The sequence below is a fragment of the Mytilus californianus genome, unplaced genomic scaffold (genome assembly GCF_021869535.1).
Source record: "Mytilus californianus isolate M0D057914Y unplaced genomic scaffold, xbMytCali1.0.p SCAF_23, whole genome shotgun sequence".
In the NCBI taxonomy this organism is placed as follows: domain Eukaryota; kingdom Metazoa; phylum Mollusca; class Bivalvia; order Mytilida; family Mytilidae; genus Mytilus; species Mytilus californianus.
The window spans coordinates 3,800,103-3,819,826 of NW_026262672.1; positions in this window are offsets into that span (position 1 = coordinate 3,800,103).

A 19,724-nucleotide genomic window follows, 5' to 3' on the forward strand; every position below is an offset into this window, starting at 1 on the left:
TTCAGGAAAACTGGATTTTTTTATAAATCCAAAAGACTTTCATCAGACTGTTTACATGGAAATTCAATTCAACATCTAATTTTAATGGCTCATTATCATGATCATTACTACATTGGTTACGTAGGATTATTGTAATTTAATTAAAGTCCCTACAATAGTGACATTCCATTTAATGTACCGATGTATTCTATTCCTTTAGTGAGATTGTTAATATTGTTTTTTTTAAATTGAATTGAGACCATGGATCAGATGGATACACAAAATTTAATTCAGTTTGTTGTCTATTATTACTTTTACAACTACGGGTAAATATTATTTGTTGTCTCTTTCACAGTGAAGTTCTCATTTAACCAGTATTTTTTTTTTAAATAGAGGTGCTTATTATGTTATTTTTATAAATATATATTGTTAAATTCTTCAACAAGGGTTTTTTTTACCCATTTTTTATGTTAATTTGTTTGTTGCTTCAAATGTTGGGTTCAGCATTTCATTCAAAACATGCTGACAAATTGGGTTCAGCATTTCATTCAAAACAAGCTGACAAATTGGGTTTAGCACAGATCAATCAAGTACTTTTATTCTCGATATTTTATATTGTATCCACTGCTTTATTTTGAAAATCTTTTTGATTTTTATGTGTATAGTTGTAAATATAGTTGTTGACAGATTGAATGTTAACATTTGAAAAATAACTAACAGACATCATGGACAAATTGATTATTTAGAATTGAATTGAAACCATACATCAATTTCAGTTCGTTGTCTATTATTACTTTTACAACTACGGGTAAATAGTATGTGTTGTCTCTTTCACAGTGAAGATCTCACTTAACCAGTATTTTTTTAAATAGAGCTGCTTAATATGTTATTTTTATAAATATATATTGTTAAATTCTTTCAACAAGGGGTTTTTTGACCCATTTTTATACGACCGCAAAAATTTTTTATGGTCGTATATTGGTATGACGTTGGCGTCGTCGTCGTCCGAAGACACATTAGTTTTCGCACTCTAACTTTAGTTTAAGTGAATGGATCTCAATGAAATTTTACCATAAGGTTCAATACCACAAAAGAAAGGTGGGGATTGATTTTGGGGGTTATGGTACCCACAGTTGAGGAATTAGGGGCCAAAAATAAGCATTTTTGTAACTTCCAGACATAACTTGTGTGTAAGTGTATGGATCTCTCCGACATTGTACCACAAAGTTCCATATCACAAAGGGAATGCTGGGATTGATTTTGGGGGTAATTGCCTCCAAATTTTAGGAATTAGGGGCCAAAAACAAGCATTTTTCTAGTTTCATGACAATAACTTGTGTGTTAGTGTATGGATCTCTCTGACATTGTATCACAAGGTTCCATATCACAAAGGGAATGCTGGGATTGATTTTGGGGGTAATTGCCTCCAAATTTTAGGAATTAGGGGCCAAAAACAAGCATTTTTCTAGTTTCATGACAATAACTTGTGTGTAAGTATATGGATCTCTATGAAATTGTACTACAAGGTTCCATATCACAAAGGAAAAGCTGGAAGTGAGTTTGGGGGTAATTGCCCAAAAAGTTTAGGAATAAGGGGCCAAAAAGGGCCCAAAAATAAGCATTTTTCTAGTTTCCAGACAATAGCTTGTGTTCAAATGTATGGATCTCTTTGAAATTGTACTGCAAGGTACCATATCACAAAGGGAAGGCTGGGATTGATTTTGGGGGTAGTTCCCTAAAAATTTTAGTAATTAGGGGCCATAAAAGGGCAAATAAACAAGCATTTTTCTAGTTTCAGGACAATAACTTGTGTGTAAGTGTATGGATCTTTATGAAATTGTACAGCAAGGTTCCATATCACAAAGGGAAAGCTGGGTTTGAGTTTGGGGGTAATTGCCCTAAACGTTTAGGAATTTGGGGCCAAAAAACAAGCAATTTTCTAGTTTCCAGGCAATAACTTGTGTTCAAGTGAATGGATCTCTCTGAAATTGTACTGCAAGGTACCATACCACAAAGGGAAAGGTGGGATTGAGTTTGGGGATGATGAATCATAAGGGGGTTCAAAACATTGAGGGGGGGGGGGGGATTTTTTTTCCTTTAATATTTTCCATTTTAAATTGCTTACTTCTGATTTATATATAAAAGCAAATAATAATGATATGGTTTGAATAAGTAAATTAAAAAATTTTAAGTTCTTAGACCACTTTCATTCTGTGTGAGAAACCTATGCTGTGTCAAATATTTAATTACAATCCAAATTCAGTGCTGTATCAAGCTTGAATGTTGTGTCCATACTTACCCCAACTGTTCAGGGTTCGACCTCTGCGAGTGTATCAAGCTGCGCCCCAAGCGGAGCATTTTATTTATGTTAATTTGTTGCTTCAAATGTTGGGTTCAGCATTTCATTCAAAACATGCTGACAAATTAGGTTAAGCATTATATTCATAACATTCTGAAAAGTTGCATTTTTACCATACGCTGTTATATAAAGTTGTGGATATCGTTGTTGACCGATGGTGTTCAAACTAAAAGTTTTTGTTTTTTTTTGTAGTTTTTTTATTGTATTTGGTGAAGGAGAAATACTGGTGAAGTAATTTGTTTATGTTTTCAAGATTGTTTGATCTCCGTTATCAAATTTTGTTTTAAAAAGGGATGATTTTGAAATTTATTATTATAATGCGATTTAATTTCCTTAATGGTGTTTATTCTAATACATGTAATATGACTTAATCTTTCTCTATAACCAAAATATAAGAAATTGTGCTAAATTCATGGGGTTACCGACTTTGTTTTTATAGTATTTACCACTTTAGTTGGAAGGGAAAAACATAAAAATTCTGAGGTTTTATGGCCTAAAACATTTTTACAACGCGATGACATTACACTTTTTTGATAATTTGTGGTACTCTATTTACCATGTTAACATTAAACAATACTTTCAAGGATATATACTGTAAAAACAAAGTCGGAAATCCCATGATTATTTTACATCATTAAAACGGAAATTGATGTACCAACAACATTAAGTTTTTTAAGAAAAATCTATAGTCTCTAAGAGTAGAGCGATTTTATGATTTTAAGACAAATTTAAGAACGTTTTATGTTCTTTTTATGCAAATATTAACCTACTTTGAAAGAATTCAATCAGTAAAATTTTTTTAATTTGAAAAGAGAAATGCATTTTTTTTTTCAATTTTCAGTTATAGTTCAACAAACACAGGTGTATGCAAAATTTTACAACAATCTGTGGCATTACCGGTTTACTGTAATCTGACCTTAATATTTTTTGTTTTTAATTGTTCATGTTCCTGATGTTAAGGTTTTAATTTCATTAACAGTTGTTGTTTATCATGTTGATATACATAATCATGATGATATAGTGCTTATTTTGTTACAAAAATATAATGCCTCCTTTTCTTGTTGATATAATGCTTATTTTGTTACCTAAATATGATGCATGGGTATAAATCTAACCATAACAACAAAACACTTTGTGCTAAATTTATTGCTTTACTGATATTCATCTTTTTATATAACAGCAAAACATTAATTTGGGTGCTGCAAATGTGCCACTTTAGAAGATTCATCATTATTCTACAACTTTTTTTAACGCAAAAAAACATTCCTGAATTATGTTTTTTAACTTGCCATTATGCTCTCCTTGAATTGAATATTTTTTAAACTCCAATTATATAATCTGGTTTTGCAGTATTATTTACATGATTATGGTTAACTTGTCAATGATAAACATTCAATTATGTGGAAAAAACATTACAAACAATAGATTTAGCTGTTTGTACCAAATGGTTAATCAAGATTCATAAATATTCAATAGCAATTCCAATAAATACAAAGTGACATTCCAAGAAAAATATCTCTTCGTCTTGTATGTCAATGTATGTGTTTGCCCTTTTTCGATGTTTTCAGATTTTTTTTAAATGAAACTTTGAATAATCAGTGATCTTACATGGCAAATTATTATTTTAGTTTTTAAATGACATCCATAAATTTTAACTATTAACAGCGGTCTTATTTTCCGTCAAGAAAAATCACAAACAATAGTTACCCAAGAGAAAAATATCATTTTTAGAGTTTTTTTAAAAATACACAAGAGATGCCCACACAAGAGATGCCCACCCAACAGTTTATTATTCTGCAATAACACATGTGGATTATGTCATGAAATAGTTTGACATGCAATAACACACATGTGTTATCTCAGTGATTTAGATAAGATTATTCAAACTCTGAGAATGAAATAGTTTGACATACAATAACACACAGGTGTTATCTCAGTGATTTATCCCCCAAGGGTGACTGGGGAATAGAAATATGGTCACCATTGGTCTTCCTCCGACCGGCGGTAAAACCCTCGCTAAAGTGGGCGTCCGTTTGGCTGTGCGGGATGTACAAATTCGCAGTCACGTCCGGTCAGAATGGGGACGTTAAATCCGATGCCTCGTGTGAAGAGAGTGCCATGCTCTTTGCACGTTAAGAACCCTTGCAACAACTCTTTGAGGGGTCCGTAGGTGACCTGTTGCAAGGCTAAATTTCTGTCCCTATCCAATGTGTCCTCATTTCCTGTGGCAGTCTAAATTTGTCCGACCTTAATCCCGGAAGCCCCTATTACAGAACCTACCTATTGTATTTATTGTTAATTTGTTCTCGTCCTGAATATGCATGAAATATTTGCCACTGGACGTTAAGCAACCAACAATCAATCAATCAATCTCAGTGATTTAGATAATATTATGCAAACATTTTCAGAAGACAAAAAAGGACATATATATATTTTTTGGTGTCAATTCTGTATTTAGGGTATTACTTAGTTAATATCTTAATTGAAATGAAAATGTCATATATGTAGCCATTATTCCATGGTCTCTTGAGACTATTATATTGCACAGTTACATAGTGGCAAGACTATTTTACCTTGCAGTGTCACAATCTTCAACATATTATTGTCCATCACTTCAGCATTGGAGATATTTCAGGTGTTCTTTTTTTGATTGGTCACATTCTTTTTGAGCAGAACAAAAATTCACATAGTTTTATGTATTTGATTCAATTCTGTATGGAAATTCGAAATTTTAGCATTTATTTACAAATATAGAAAAACCATTTTTCTGTTGTTGGTTTAAAAATACATGCGTTGTTGTCTCCTACTTTAAATATAGTATTGCGACTTTAATTTTAATATACTTTCAAAATTACATACAAGTGAGACTCATCTATGTGTCAACAGTTTATTTTTCATACCATAAAAAACAATCAAAAACCAATCAATCCACAGTCTAAACCTATATCGTTAATATTTCGGATTTTCTTAGAATTATAATATTACACTTCAACAAGTTTCTTAGACCACCTCCTCCTACATTAAATTTTACTGTAAATATTCTTTTTTTACAGAATACCAACAGAAGATAATCTATTACTAGCAGCCTATAGTATCGTATATACTTTACCTATGGCTATTGAACACTTAAAAGACAGAGAGTACAAAGGTGGTTTTCTGCAACCTATCCGTGATCATAAAGGTCAACTGAAGGCCAAACTCAGTTCAGAGGAATGGGATTTACTCAACCAATTAATCGGTACAGTAATTACTTATCTAATAATATAACTCCCACTTTTTTTTTAAAAAAGACGAAGAATTGAAATAAAGGAAAGAGACAACCAAGAATAGCAGAAGACACATAATATGTGTGATATTTTTTTTTATAACAAATTACTTATTTCAGTTACTTAGATATTATATATTAATCAATTAAATCAAAATTAATCATGTTATGTACTTTGTTTAACCTATTTTGAATCTATATTTATATTATGTTTGAACCCCCAAGGGTGACTGGGGAATAGAAGTATGGTCACCATTGGTCTTCCTCCGACCGGCAGTAAAACCCGTGCCAAAGTGGGGCGTCCGTTTGGCTGTGCGGCATGTACAAATTTGAAGCAACGTCCGGTCAGAATGGGGACGTTAAATCCGATGTCTCGTGTAAAGAGAGTGTCACACCCTTTGCATTTAAGAACCCTTGCAACAACTCTTTGAGGTGTCCGTAGGTGACCTGTTGCAAGGCTAAATTTCTGTCCCTATCCAAAATACCCTCATTTCCCGAGGCAGTCTAAATTTCTCCGACCTTAATCCCTTAATCTATTACAGAACCTACCTATTGTATTTATTGTGAACTTGTTCTCGTCCTGAATATGCATGAAATATTTGCCACTGGACGTTAAGCAACCAACAATCAATCAATCTATTGCAGAGAGGGGTAGAACAAACAGTTCAACGATGTCAACACAAACCATGGGATTGAAAGACCAAATGTAAATCTAACACAGTCAGCCAACTTGTGCACATAATAGTAACAAAGTAATCACCAGATAGTTTGCAAGGTAATTGTTGTTAAAAGTTAGCCATAGATCATATATCATTATAATACTACAAACAAGGTTTAAATCAATTATCTGTTTGATGGGGCATTCAGGGATGGGGCATACATGTCCTCTTGACATATTTCTTCTTGTTTTTACAAGGAATTCTTCACTACAACATTTCATTTCCAGGCCATAACTATTTTATCTTTACACTCAGAGATCAGATATATATGGTATGTAGGTAGTTCACTTTCAGATAATGTATTGTATACCTAATTAGATGACCTTTGATCTCAAAGTCATTTACATAGTGTCAAATATATCTGGGTTGAATATTTTTTATTTTGTTATCTCCCCTCTAACTGTATCGTATGCCCTGAAACAATTCTAGTTTTCTTTTGAGAGAAAATTTATGATTGTCAATTTGATTATATATGCACAAACCATTGTGCAAACTTTCTGCAAGTCATGAAACACATCATGTGTTTTATATGTCTTCAACTCACAGTTTTGCACCGTCTTAAAATCCGGAGAGAACATATGATTCCAATATGGCTAGGTCAATTGACCTGAAATTCATTTTAAGAAAGGATTTGGTTTGAAATTGCAAACCTAATTTGTTGTCGAGCATAGAAGTTAAAATTAAAATGAACTTCAGTTCTTTGGTATCGAGGAGCTCTATGTAAATGCAAATAAATGCAGTTCCTGAAATTGAACACACAATTATTCTAATTACACGAAAATTTCATCTGTTAAGTAACTTCATCACTGATTAATAAATTTTACTTTTACTTTAAAAAAATCTGCTTTCAACAAATTGGATTCATCATTTGTTTATGTTTCAATATTTTGTCAACTTTCACATTCGTTCATTTTCCTGTACAATGCATATATTCTTATGCCATCATTTACACTAATTGATCTCAGGTAGTTACTTCATTAAAACAAACTGCGTGGGAGTGTGATCCAAACAGCCAAACAAACCGGAAGTTGCCTACAGACTATATTTTCATATTTATTTATGTGTAGATTATTAGAATATCCAATTATATTACTAGCTGTATAATACAACATTTATGGTCTGGTGATTTTGTTAGTATGGTTAATTGTAAAAAATGCTTAAATTTGTGATATTTGCTTAGAAGCAACAAAACATCAAAATAACATGAAAGAGGAAAATAACAAATAACATGAAAGAGGAAAATAACAAATAACATGAAAGAAGAAATAAAAGCACGGATGCTAATCAACTTCACAAGTTCCTAACATAAAATTTTCAAATATAATTTAAAAAGCCTAGTGTTTATTAGCAGCAGGGTATTGTTATTTTTTTTACCAGGTCTTCTTCAGAAAAATTGTGAAAAAAATTGCATTTACATTGTATAGCAACAGTATATTCACATTTTATGTAGGAGAAATATCTATGCCAATTGATAAGAGAATTGTTGCCAACGTTTAGGATTATGTAACTGAAGGATTCATATCAGGTTCAGAAAATTGTGGAAAAAAATTGCATTTACATTGTATAGCAACAGCATATTCACATTTTAGGTAGAAGAAATATCTATGCCAATTGATTCATGAGCCAAGGCTCCGTGTTGAAGACCGTACTTTGACCTATAATGGTTTACTTTTACAAATTGTGACTTGGATGGAGAGTTGTCTCATTGGCACTCATACCACATCTTATTATATCTATCCTCATGTTGTTGGACACATTCTTTCGAACACAACTTTTTGAAGGAAAAAGATCACCATCTTGGAAAAGACGATTTATCCCAGCCAGAAAGAAGTGTCAAATTTAATATATTCAACAAGGCTAAGGACAGTCAAGAATAAATATGATCAAGACAATTTAGTTGCATGTGTTGAGGAATGGAGACGGGAAAACCCAGATGATTTGATTAACTTGAGTCCATCAAACGATACATCAAGACTGTTGTTTATCTACCAATCAAGACAACAGAGGGGACTGCTTTAACGATAAGGCAATGACATCTGCTTTATATATACTACTCATAGGACCAGAAATACTTAAAGGACCAGAAAGTATTCTGTTCCTTTATTTTTCTATTGTGTCAAAACCAACATGGACTAAGCTGTTTTTTCCAGCCAATATGGAGACACCAAAACCATAGCAGCAGCTTTAAGAAAGATAAAGGAATGGAATTCTGAGTAAAGCTATACAAAACCGGATTTTCACCACAAAAATAAAAGTTCAAACCAGACCGTACTACTTATCATATCAACTAAAGAATTTAATAGACTACAGTATTATCTCCTAATTCCGGAAATCAAGAAAATTGCCTTATTCTAGAACGTATATCAAGTATTCAAATGTTATATTTATTTATTGAAAAATAAGATTGAAAATTAGGCTGATATGGAAAAGTTAAATCAGAACGAAGCAGTTATCATTATCCTAGAATCTGCAGGAATAGTCTGAGGATATGTGCAACATCCAAGCTTACTTTTTCTATAGCCTTCGAGAGAGGTAATGTCTGATACCAAGGCAACAGACAATCAAATCCGATGGTCGAGAACAAATCGACAAAGCCATGATGAAAAACACCCCTGCATAACAAAATGTGTAAAATGCCAAATGTCAGTTGATTAATATAAATAAGATGTCAAATATAGGTCAAAATACGGCCATCAACACGTAGCCGTGACTCACACGGAACAGCAATATATAAAAGGCCTCAAAATGACTAGTGTGAAACAATCCAAACACCAAAACCAACAGTCTAATATATATACAAGCGAGAAACACTTATGAACAACATCAACAGGCTTCCAACTTATGACAGGTGCACATAAAATGCATAGGCTAAACATGTTTTTTATTCATCATTGTTTATGCTATGAGTGATGTTAATTACTGCTTTTTCATGTTCATGATTTTTTATTATTTTCTAAAATTCAATTACAGGGACAGCAGAAATATAGAAGAGAGAAACCGGGAGTACTGAAGACATATGCAAATAAAAAGGACAAATTTCATGCAGAATTAGTGCTTTAAATGTGCCTCTAAATCGATAATCATGATTAAATTAAAACAAGTTGCAATTATATAGGAAAAAGAACAGGTGTATGAACCCGTAGACACTTTATTTATTATTCATAAAAGAGGTATTCTTCTATGTAGGTGTGACGGCTATATACTTCGTGAAAGGTTCGTAAACAGTGAAAGTGAAAGAATTTGCATGAAAGGTAAAGAAACTAGAGACTCTCAAGAGCCTGTGTCGCTCACCTGACTCTACTTTGGTTTTGGAAATCATGTAAAAATACTAGTAGATAAAAATCATAACAGATACCCAAATAATGATTGAGGACAAAATTGGTTTAATATTGGCCACGCAATTTAATAAAAAAATCCAGGGCCCGGTTGTTCAAAAGACTGGATAAAGTTATCCACTGGATAAATTTTGAAACCACTGGATAACTTCTGTCCACTGGTTAAATTCAGTTGTTCAGAAATTGTCTAGTGGATCAGACAGCTTACCCATGGTCAAAATTTGTCCAGTGTCTAGGGGTTTGGATAAGTTCTTATCCAGAGTTAAATATGGCTGCCCGCTTGCTTTATGATGTGCAGCATACGTATAAACAACGTATTTATAGGGAATTTCTTGGTGAACCATACACAGAGTCTGAATTTCAGGCAAGGTCTAGATTTTCGCAAGAAAGCATTCAAATTCTGACAAACTTGATAAATGATGAGCTTAAAAGACCTACCCACAGAAGCCATGCAATTCCGGTAGAAACACATAAAAATTGCATTAAGATATTATGCTTCTGGCAGCTTTATGCAAGTCATTGGTGACACGTTCGGGTACAATAAATCAACCGTTTCAATGATTATTCAGGCAGTGACGGGTGCAATTTGCTCCCACGGGGCAGATTTTCTTCGTTGGCCTGACGAGACTTCCAAACCAGCCATTATAAAGGGATTCTATCACATTGCCAGATTCCCGTATGTTATAGGAACAGTAGATGGAACTCCCATTCGCATGCAAGCTCCCAGTGAGAACGAGTATGCATTCGTCAACAGGAAAAACTTCCATTCCATCAATGTTCAGGGTATCTGTGATCACGAAGGTAAACAAATGTAATGTTAAATTATCTATTTTCAAAAAGGAGAGTTACAGACAAGAAAACAAATGTTAGTCGATGTACAAAATAGAAAAGAATATTTTCGACCGTAATTAATTTGTTACTGTTTGGTTTATTTCATTTTAAAAATTGAAGTGTCTCATTCATTTTTGACCAATCTTAAGAACGTAGTTTTTTATAGGACGTCAAGAAAGCAATAATAACTTAGAGATGCTAAGCCAGCGCAATTATAATTTGTTGATGATCAATTACGTTCGAGTTGTCTCTCTTATAGTATAAACTTTCTAGGCACAAGCTACAGTTACGTTTGAAAACGAAACTCTACTAAAATATTAGAGTTACGTTGAACTTTCATTGCCGGAATGCAAGATCGGATAGGGACCCGATAAAATACGAGCCATCGAAAGTGATATCTTACCTTATAATAATGTTAAATTTTGAAATAAAAAATTTGATTGATAGCGGGGGGAAACTAAAAAAAAATGTTTGCACTTTAGCGCAACAAAACATTCTGACTCAGAAAAACCCCCTGACCCATGAAGTGAAAGGGTTGCTCCATAAGCTATAAAGAAAAACAACGACAACAAAACGAAATGGCAATATGTAAAACAATTTTAAAGAAAAAAAAAAAACAAAAGTTATTTTAAAAAATCCATTTTATGAAAAGATTTGGTATTCATAATTCTGTCATGTACTCTGTAATACTGAGCTATACTTAAATTCAAGTAATCCCTATTAAAAATGTATAATACTTTTCGAAACAGATATATACTGTAATGCGTATGATTACCTGAATCACATCATTTAAATTTTCTCTTCAACAAGTTTTTAAAGCTTTGTTTCAAACTAACAATAACTTATTATTAATATCCATTTTGTTTTTAGAGTTTGCGATGCTGTTAATGATGGTATGACATCTCACATCAAAAATTTTATGAAAGGTTGGAATCCAACATATAATAGCCCAACTGTCCTTAATCGTGAGTATATATTAAAATCTAACTTGAGAGTTTTGTGCTTATTTATTTAGATTTCCGCATGAAAATTTTGTTTATCAGATACAATGTATATACATGAGAAATTAATAATAAGCAATCAATGATAGAATAGTAAAATCCTAAATTCACATTATTTATATTGTCAGTCAAACTGCAAAACTGTTTCAAACTTTGGCCAAAATAGCAATTCATCGCCATAAAAATTTTAAATAAATATGCACTTCTGTATCACTCATCTATACTAGTTGTAGCAAACACAGTACATGTACATGATGTAGCTTAACATGGTAAATAACCTCTTTAATTATAAAACATAAATTACAACAGTACTGGTTTTGTATTCTTTTATTTTATTAATTTGTATATTTTAACTAATTTGATTCATTCAGGGATTGTCACATGTAAACTATATTTTCGAAGGAAGATAGAAAACGGCGGATTGCAAAAAGCATATTGCACGGTTATTTTTTAGAATATCTAAAAAAAAAACCCCGATATAATTTGTGACCATGTAATGAATTTCATGATATTGTTTAAAGTTTTTAAAAAATTATATTTATTATCGATTATCGAGAATCTTCAAATACATAAGATGTACAAAAAAAAACACAAAAGAATAAATGTAAAAATGAAAAAACAACCAATATGTTGTTATTGTCTAGGAGACAATATGATATCTATAAAATTCCAACAAAATCAAATGATCGATTATATTAAACTGATGATTCTGATACAAATAAGGTCGGACATTAATAATATATATAACAATTATAGCCTTTGTATGAGGTCAATACAGGATATATCGACCCAAAGAAGTATATCAACCTCGGACTTCGTCCTCAATCAATATACTTCTTTTAGGTCACTATATCCTTGTATCGACCTGATACAAAGGCTATAATTCTATAGTATGCAATAACCGTTATATCATATTGATAAAGAAATTATGTTTTAATAAAAAAATATGAGAAGATCTAGATTACTTGATTTTTTCAGATGCTCTCAACAGATACGTTCTCACAAAGAAGCAGGAAAACACTGCCATCCATAAAGACAAGCTTCAGACAGAGAAAAAGAAGAGAGCATCGTATGGAAGGAAGAAAGAAGTATGTTTTAAAAGGACATAGATAATATTCCCTTTTATTTTAAATGTGGAGTAAATATTTCATGAGACAAACTACCAGACATCATTATATAAACAAATAGTTACTGCATTATAGGACAGTAAATGTCCATGCACACTGTATGGTATGCTCTAAAATGATCAGTAGAGAGTTAAAAAAAATGTTCTGTTCTGTATACCTTTGGTTTTGATAAAAGTTTTCAGTTTCGAACAAAAAATTATTCAACATTTATTGATGATATTTCCATATGATATTGTATGTGTTAATTTGACTATGTGGTAGAAAACATATATTTGTCAATCTTAAAACTACCTGTTGTTTCTTCAAGTACAGTCTAGTTAAATTAGTTTAATTTCAGAAAGTTGTGAAATGAAACCCTAAGATTCTGGAAAAAATCAACGAAATTTTATCCGCGAGAGTGATGCGATATATGGTATATTGGTCCAAAAGAAAGTAACATTTTGGGTATACCTGTCTGTCTGTTAATATGTCTTGTAAATATAACACCTTTAATTTCAAACAGTTATGGTACACAGATTTCATTTAAACTTTACCAAAAGGTAATACGATTTTTAATTGAAATGTTTTAATGAAGATAATTTCGGTCCAACACTTACAAGGGGAGGTAATTATAGCACATTCAGGATGAAAAAAGTATCTTTAGCTCAAAGCTATTTGAACCATACAAATGATTTGGAGATCTGTAAATAAATTCAATTATTACAACATTTGTTTATACTTTTTCAGAAAGCCAAGCGCAGGATTACTGCTCTAGAGAAGATGGAGATTAGCACAATAAAGAAAGCAAAGATCAGACCTGCTTTAGAAAATAAATAAATGTCTTCAGATGAGGAATGTGCAGATGGATTTGTTACACATCAACCATCCTGGCAGTCTGAGAAATTTGCAGAATACAAAAGAAAATAAGACAGTAAATTTCTAGACATTTGCTCCACAAAGAACAGACTTTTATCAAAAAGAAGCATTGGTTCAGCATCTGAAAAAGAGACCCCAGACATTAAAGATGAAACTCTTTCATGGGTTATATAACAAAATTAGAATGATAAGATACATGTTTTTTTTCAAATAAATACAAAGTGTGAGCACACATATGATTGATAGTTGTTAAATTATTTTTTATATATATTTTCAACTATATAAAAAGATATGGTAGTCATTTCCATGAGACAAATGCCCTGTATATCCGTAATTTCAAGTTTTTAGTATAATTACTTATAAATGCCATAAACACAGAGCATTGTATATAGCTGAAACATTTTTAGATAGAAATCCTATGGTACTTTAAGTTGGTGAAATGAACAAAATTAATGTGTTATTATATCGGCAATGTTGGACAAATGACAGCTAGAGAGACAATGACCTCCATGCAAATGATTACTATTACTATTACGTATATATTTAACTGACATGGAATGAAATACAGAAACCTCACAAGACTTCCGTTTAGCCAACATTCATTAGTACAGTTTGACAGATAAGATACATAAAATCTAAAACATTGTTGTGAATGTTCTACATTCAAAATATGGACTTTTTGTATCTTTTTTTACAATATTTTGGATCACACCAAGTAATCCTTCCCACATCTTTTGTCACTATTTAAATACAAAAGAAGACCTTTTGGGATCAAAATATCATATGATTATGGTCTTTTGTTCTATGAAATAGCATCTGTAACAAACCTTTTGTCATCGTTTTTCTTCTGATAAATGAACTTTTGTTATCTTTTGAATACAAAAGATTATATTTTACATATAAAAGGTTATATTTCGTCTTTCACCTTTCAAACACATTTTAGCTATTTAAAGATCTACTTTAAACACCTTTTGTAAAATCAAAAGTGGGCCATTTCGACTAACTTTTGAAATAAAAAAGGTATACAAAAAGATGACCTTTTAGATCTTTTGAATTTTTTTAAAAATGTATTAAAAAGCCATCAAAATTGGGTCTTTTAGTCACCTTTTGGATACCTCAAAAGATATTTGTTCATGTAGTGACAGTCAGTTTGTTTTAAAGTCTACATTAGAAACAAAGATATATGAATGTCATGTCACCATTTTTAAAGTTTCCTATATTTTTTAATTATTTTTAAAAGTATTGGGTGTTACGGGGTAATTTTAAAATGTGAATGTACTGTGCATCCTTTCAATGACCATGTGTTATATGTGTATCTTCTTGGTTTTATTGATTATATTTGTTTTGGCTATCAATTATTTTAAGCACACAGTTTCGATGAGGGGATATTGGGTAATATACACATGTAGAGCATTTTTACATAAGTCTAATGTATTATAGTCTTTAAATCACTTCTTTAATATAACTTACCTGTTTTTGGTTTTAAATAAAAAGGACGCACTGATTGGTAATGTATTTCCCAAATATGACCCAAAAGAATAAGATCAGCAGAGGCATTGTCACAATTAATCCAAATAATATTGGCATCAGGATGAGTGTTAGAGCTGCTAGTGATTATTATAATGTTACATTGTAAGACAGCGGACATCCCTAGAACAACAACATGGTCTGCCCATTCTCCCTTCTTAGCCGTAACACCTAAATCTGCTTTCGTCTGAGATATGCCTTCATATCACCATTCTCAACAAAATTCTCCCAGTGAATATGTCCGTCTTCTTGCTAATTTTGAAAAAAAAGTAACTTTAATATACTAATATTCTTAAAGTTTTCCTGATTGTTTTTCATGGAACTTTATATAAATATGCAGAAATTGTGTTTTCTTCACATACAAATTGATGTTTTAGTCAAAACCTCAGCTCCTTGTTGAAGGTGTAACTTTTATCACTTAAAAGAATGGAACACTTTCATGTTGAAGGCTCGGTTAACTGTTGAAATTCATGTTGCTTTTTTATTGTATACTCTTTAAAAGATGGTGTATTGGGTGTGCTGAAATAGCTGTTATTTGTATATGACCGTCAAAAATAGCTTACTTAAAAAAATATAGATAGTTACCTCTAGTACTGAATTATGTTAAGGAAAGAAAGCCAAAGACTTTCTCTCCAGGAACATCTGGATTTTTTCTTTGTACACGAAGACTTATCAGTTGGTCACTTACAGGTTGCACTTTGTAAATACAGCTGTTCCTCAAACCACGCCTCTTTTGGGGAGATTTAGAATATTCATAGAAAATTAATTTTGTTTACATACTGGTTCCCAGTTATGCTCTCTGTGTTCCATCTCATAGAGACATAACTTCGGAATGTTACCAGTAAATATACATGTGCATATGGTTTACATTGAAATCTGTGGTAACCCTTCATTCGAGGTAGGGGTAGTTAAGAAAATTAGTGTTGGTTTAAACTCTGAAAAGTTCAGGGCATATACACGTTGAAAATATGCCGCACAGCCCTATATTTTAACCTTTGAAAAAAATTGTAGTGCATATGAACTTTCAATTCTAGGATAAGATTTTGTTCAAAACTTCATAGTAAAAGTGGTACAGTTTTAGCCGTAAAAGGAGTTCCTATGGGAAATTGCATTGTCAATATTTACAGAAATGCAACCTATATAGGGTGAAAAAAGAAAACATTCAGAATTTAACCAAATTTGCTTTATCTCACAGATTTTAAAGAAATTAACTCAAATATGAAGTTTTATAAATATTTCATGAAGATTGATAGAATCCTGGGCCTTAGATATGATGACTCAGCATAAATTCACAGTTTACAGTATGCATAGTTTACTTAAAGTCCTGAATACAAAATTAATACATAATATTTGCATGTTTGTAAGTTAAATTGTTAAGAAGTGCTTATATTTACTCTTCGCAGTCATTGAAACTCATCGATCCTTCCTGAATATTATTTATGGGATATTTGTGTCCTGTCATTAACCCAAAAGTAAGCCGTAACACCTAAATCTGCTTTTATGTCACCACGGCATAAAAAATACAAACTAGTAATACAAAAATATCTCAACAAAACTTACAATAGTGTGTTCTATCCTGAATATGTACTAAATATTCCAAATTGCTAGAAACAGCAGAATAATTTAGGAAATTTGAGGCCCCAGGGGCAAAAAACATAGAAAATTGCCTACCCCCTGGGTCATAAAACAGATAATTTAACTTGTAAATGCTATGATTTTTATGATTTTTAAGTTCTTGATATAGAAAACAATAACTATGCTTGGAAGTTATGCAAAAATTAGATGTTAGCAGTCATCTCTATAACATTTTAAGTGAATTTATATCTCAGACTGGTATCTGCATACATACAACTATTGCAAATATGGCTTTGTTTGAACACTTCTAGTATATTTATTAGGTAAATTGTGTCAGATATATGGTTACAGATGATACTGTTGTGACAAGAATTCTAAATTGACCATTTGAGGTAGAAAATGCGAACTTTAATTGACAAATAGGCATACAGTAAGATGTGGACTGGAGACAGAGGCAGGATTGGATATTTTATATAATCTTGAATGTTGTAATGATTGACTGCTAAACATAACATTTATAGTATTCTGATATGCTTTCAATATGTTATCAAAACAGTTTTAAACAGGTTCTAGGCATTTTATATCAGAAAATATGCAAATAGGGTAAGCTGGCAATAATTAAAGTCTTGTTTTCAAATTCTTTTAAAAATTGAAACAGGGGAGGGGTATAAAATGTTCAGTAAAAAAAAACTAAGAGTATAAACATTGATTTCTTTCTGGCTATAATTCTGATAAATGAGTATTAATGTGACTTTTGGGGAGATTTAGAATATTCATAGAAAATTAATTTTGTTTACATACTGGTTCCCAGTTATGCTCTCTGTGTTCCATCTCATAGAGACATAACTTCGGAATGTTACCAGTAAATATACATGTGCATATTGTTTACATTGAAATCTGTGGTAACCCTTCATTCGAGGTAGGGGTAGTTAAGAAAATTAGTGTTAGTTTAAACTCTGAAAAGTTCAGGGCATATAAACGTTAAAAATATGCCGCACAGCCCTATATTTTGACCTTTGAAAAAAATTGTAGTGCATATGAACTTTCAATTCTAGGATAAGATTTTGTTCAAAACTTCATAGTAAAAGTGGTACAGTTTTAGCCGTAAAAGGAGTTCCTATGGGAAATTGCATTGTCAATATTTACAGAAATGCAACCTATATAGGGTGAAAAAAGAAAACATTCAGAATTTAACCAAATTTGCTTTATCTCACAGATTTTAAAGAAATTAACTCAAATATGAAGTTTTATAAATATTTCATGATGATTGATAGAATCCTGGGCCTTAGATATGATGACTCAGCATAAATTCACAGTTTACAGTATGCATAGTTTACTGAAAGTCCTGAATACAAAATTAATTCATAATATTTGCATGTTTGTAAGTTAAATTGTTAAGAAGTGCTTATATTTACTCTTCGCAGTCATTGAAACTCATCGATCCTTCCTGAATAATATTTATGGGTTATTTGTGTCCTGTCATTAACCCAAAAGTAAGCCGTAACACCTAAATCTGCTTTTATGTCACCACGGCATAAAAAATACAAGCTAGTAATACAAAAATATCTCAACAAAACTTACAATAGTGTGTTCTATCCTGAATATGTACTAAATATTCCAAATTGCTAGAAACAGCAGAATAATTTAGGAAATTTGAGGCCCCAGGGGCAAAAAACATAGAAAATTGCCTACCCCCTGGGTCATAAATCAGATAATTTAACTTGTAAATGCTATGATTTTTATGATTTTTAAGTTCTTGATATAGAAAACAATAACTATGCTTGGAAGTTATGCAAAAATTAGATGTTAGCAGTCATCTCTATAACATTTTAAGTGAATTTATATCTCAGACTGGTATCTGCATACATACAACTATTGCAAATATGGCTTTGTTTGAACACTTCTAGTATATTTATTAGGTACATTGTGTCAGATATATGGTTACAGATGATACTGTTGTGACAAGAATTCTAAATTGACCATTTGAGGTAGAAAATGCGAACTTTAATTGACAAATAGGCATACAGTAAGATGTGGACTGGAGACAGAGGCAGGATTGGATATTTTATATAATCTTGAATGTTGTAATGATTGACTGCTAAACATAACATTTATAGTATTCTGATATGCTTTCAATATGTTATCAAAACAGTTTTAAACAGGTTCTAGGCATTTTATATCAGAAAATATGCAAATAGGGTAAGCTGGCAATAATTAAAGTCTTGTTTTCAAATTCTTTTAAAAATTGAAACAGGGGAGGGGTATAAAATGTTCAGTAAAAAAAAAACTAAGAGTATAAACATTGATTTCTTTCTGGCTATAATTCTGATAAATGAGTATTAATGTGACTTTTGGGGAGATTTAGAATATTCATAGAAAATTAATTTTGTTTACATACTGGTTCCCAGTTATGCTCTCTGTGTTCCATCTCATAGAGACATAACTTCGGAATGTTACCAGTAAATATACATGTGCATATTGTTTACATTGAAATCTGTGGTAACCCTTCATTCGAGGTAGGGGTAGTTAAGAAAATTAGTGTTAGTTTAAACTCTGAAAAGTTCAGGGCATATAAACGTTAAAAATATGCCGCACAGCCCTATATTTTGACCTTTGAAAAAAATTGTAGTGCATATGAACTTTCAATTCTAGGATAAGATTTTGTTCAAAACTTCATAGTAAAAGTGGTACAGTTTTAGCCGTAAAAGGAGTTCCTATGGGAAATTGCATTGTCAATATTTACAGAAATGCAACCTATATAGGGTGAAAAAAGTAAACATTCAGAATTTAACCAAATTTGCTTTATCTCACAGATTTTAAAGAAATTAACTCAAATATGAAGTTTTATAAATATTTCATGATGATTGATAGAATCCTGGGCCTTAGATATGATGACTCAGCATAAATTCACAGTTTACAGTATGCATAGTTTACTGAAAGTCCTGAATACAAAATTAATTCATAATATTTGCATGTTTGTAAGTTAAATTGTTAAGAAGTGCTTATATTTACTCTTCGCAGTCATTGAAACTCATCGATCCTTCCTGAATAATATTTATGGGTTATTTGTGTCCTGTCATTAACCCAAAAGTAAGCCGTAACACCTAAATCTGCTTTTATGTCACCACGGCATAAAAAATACAAGCTAGTA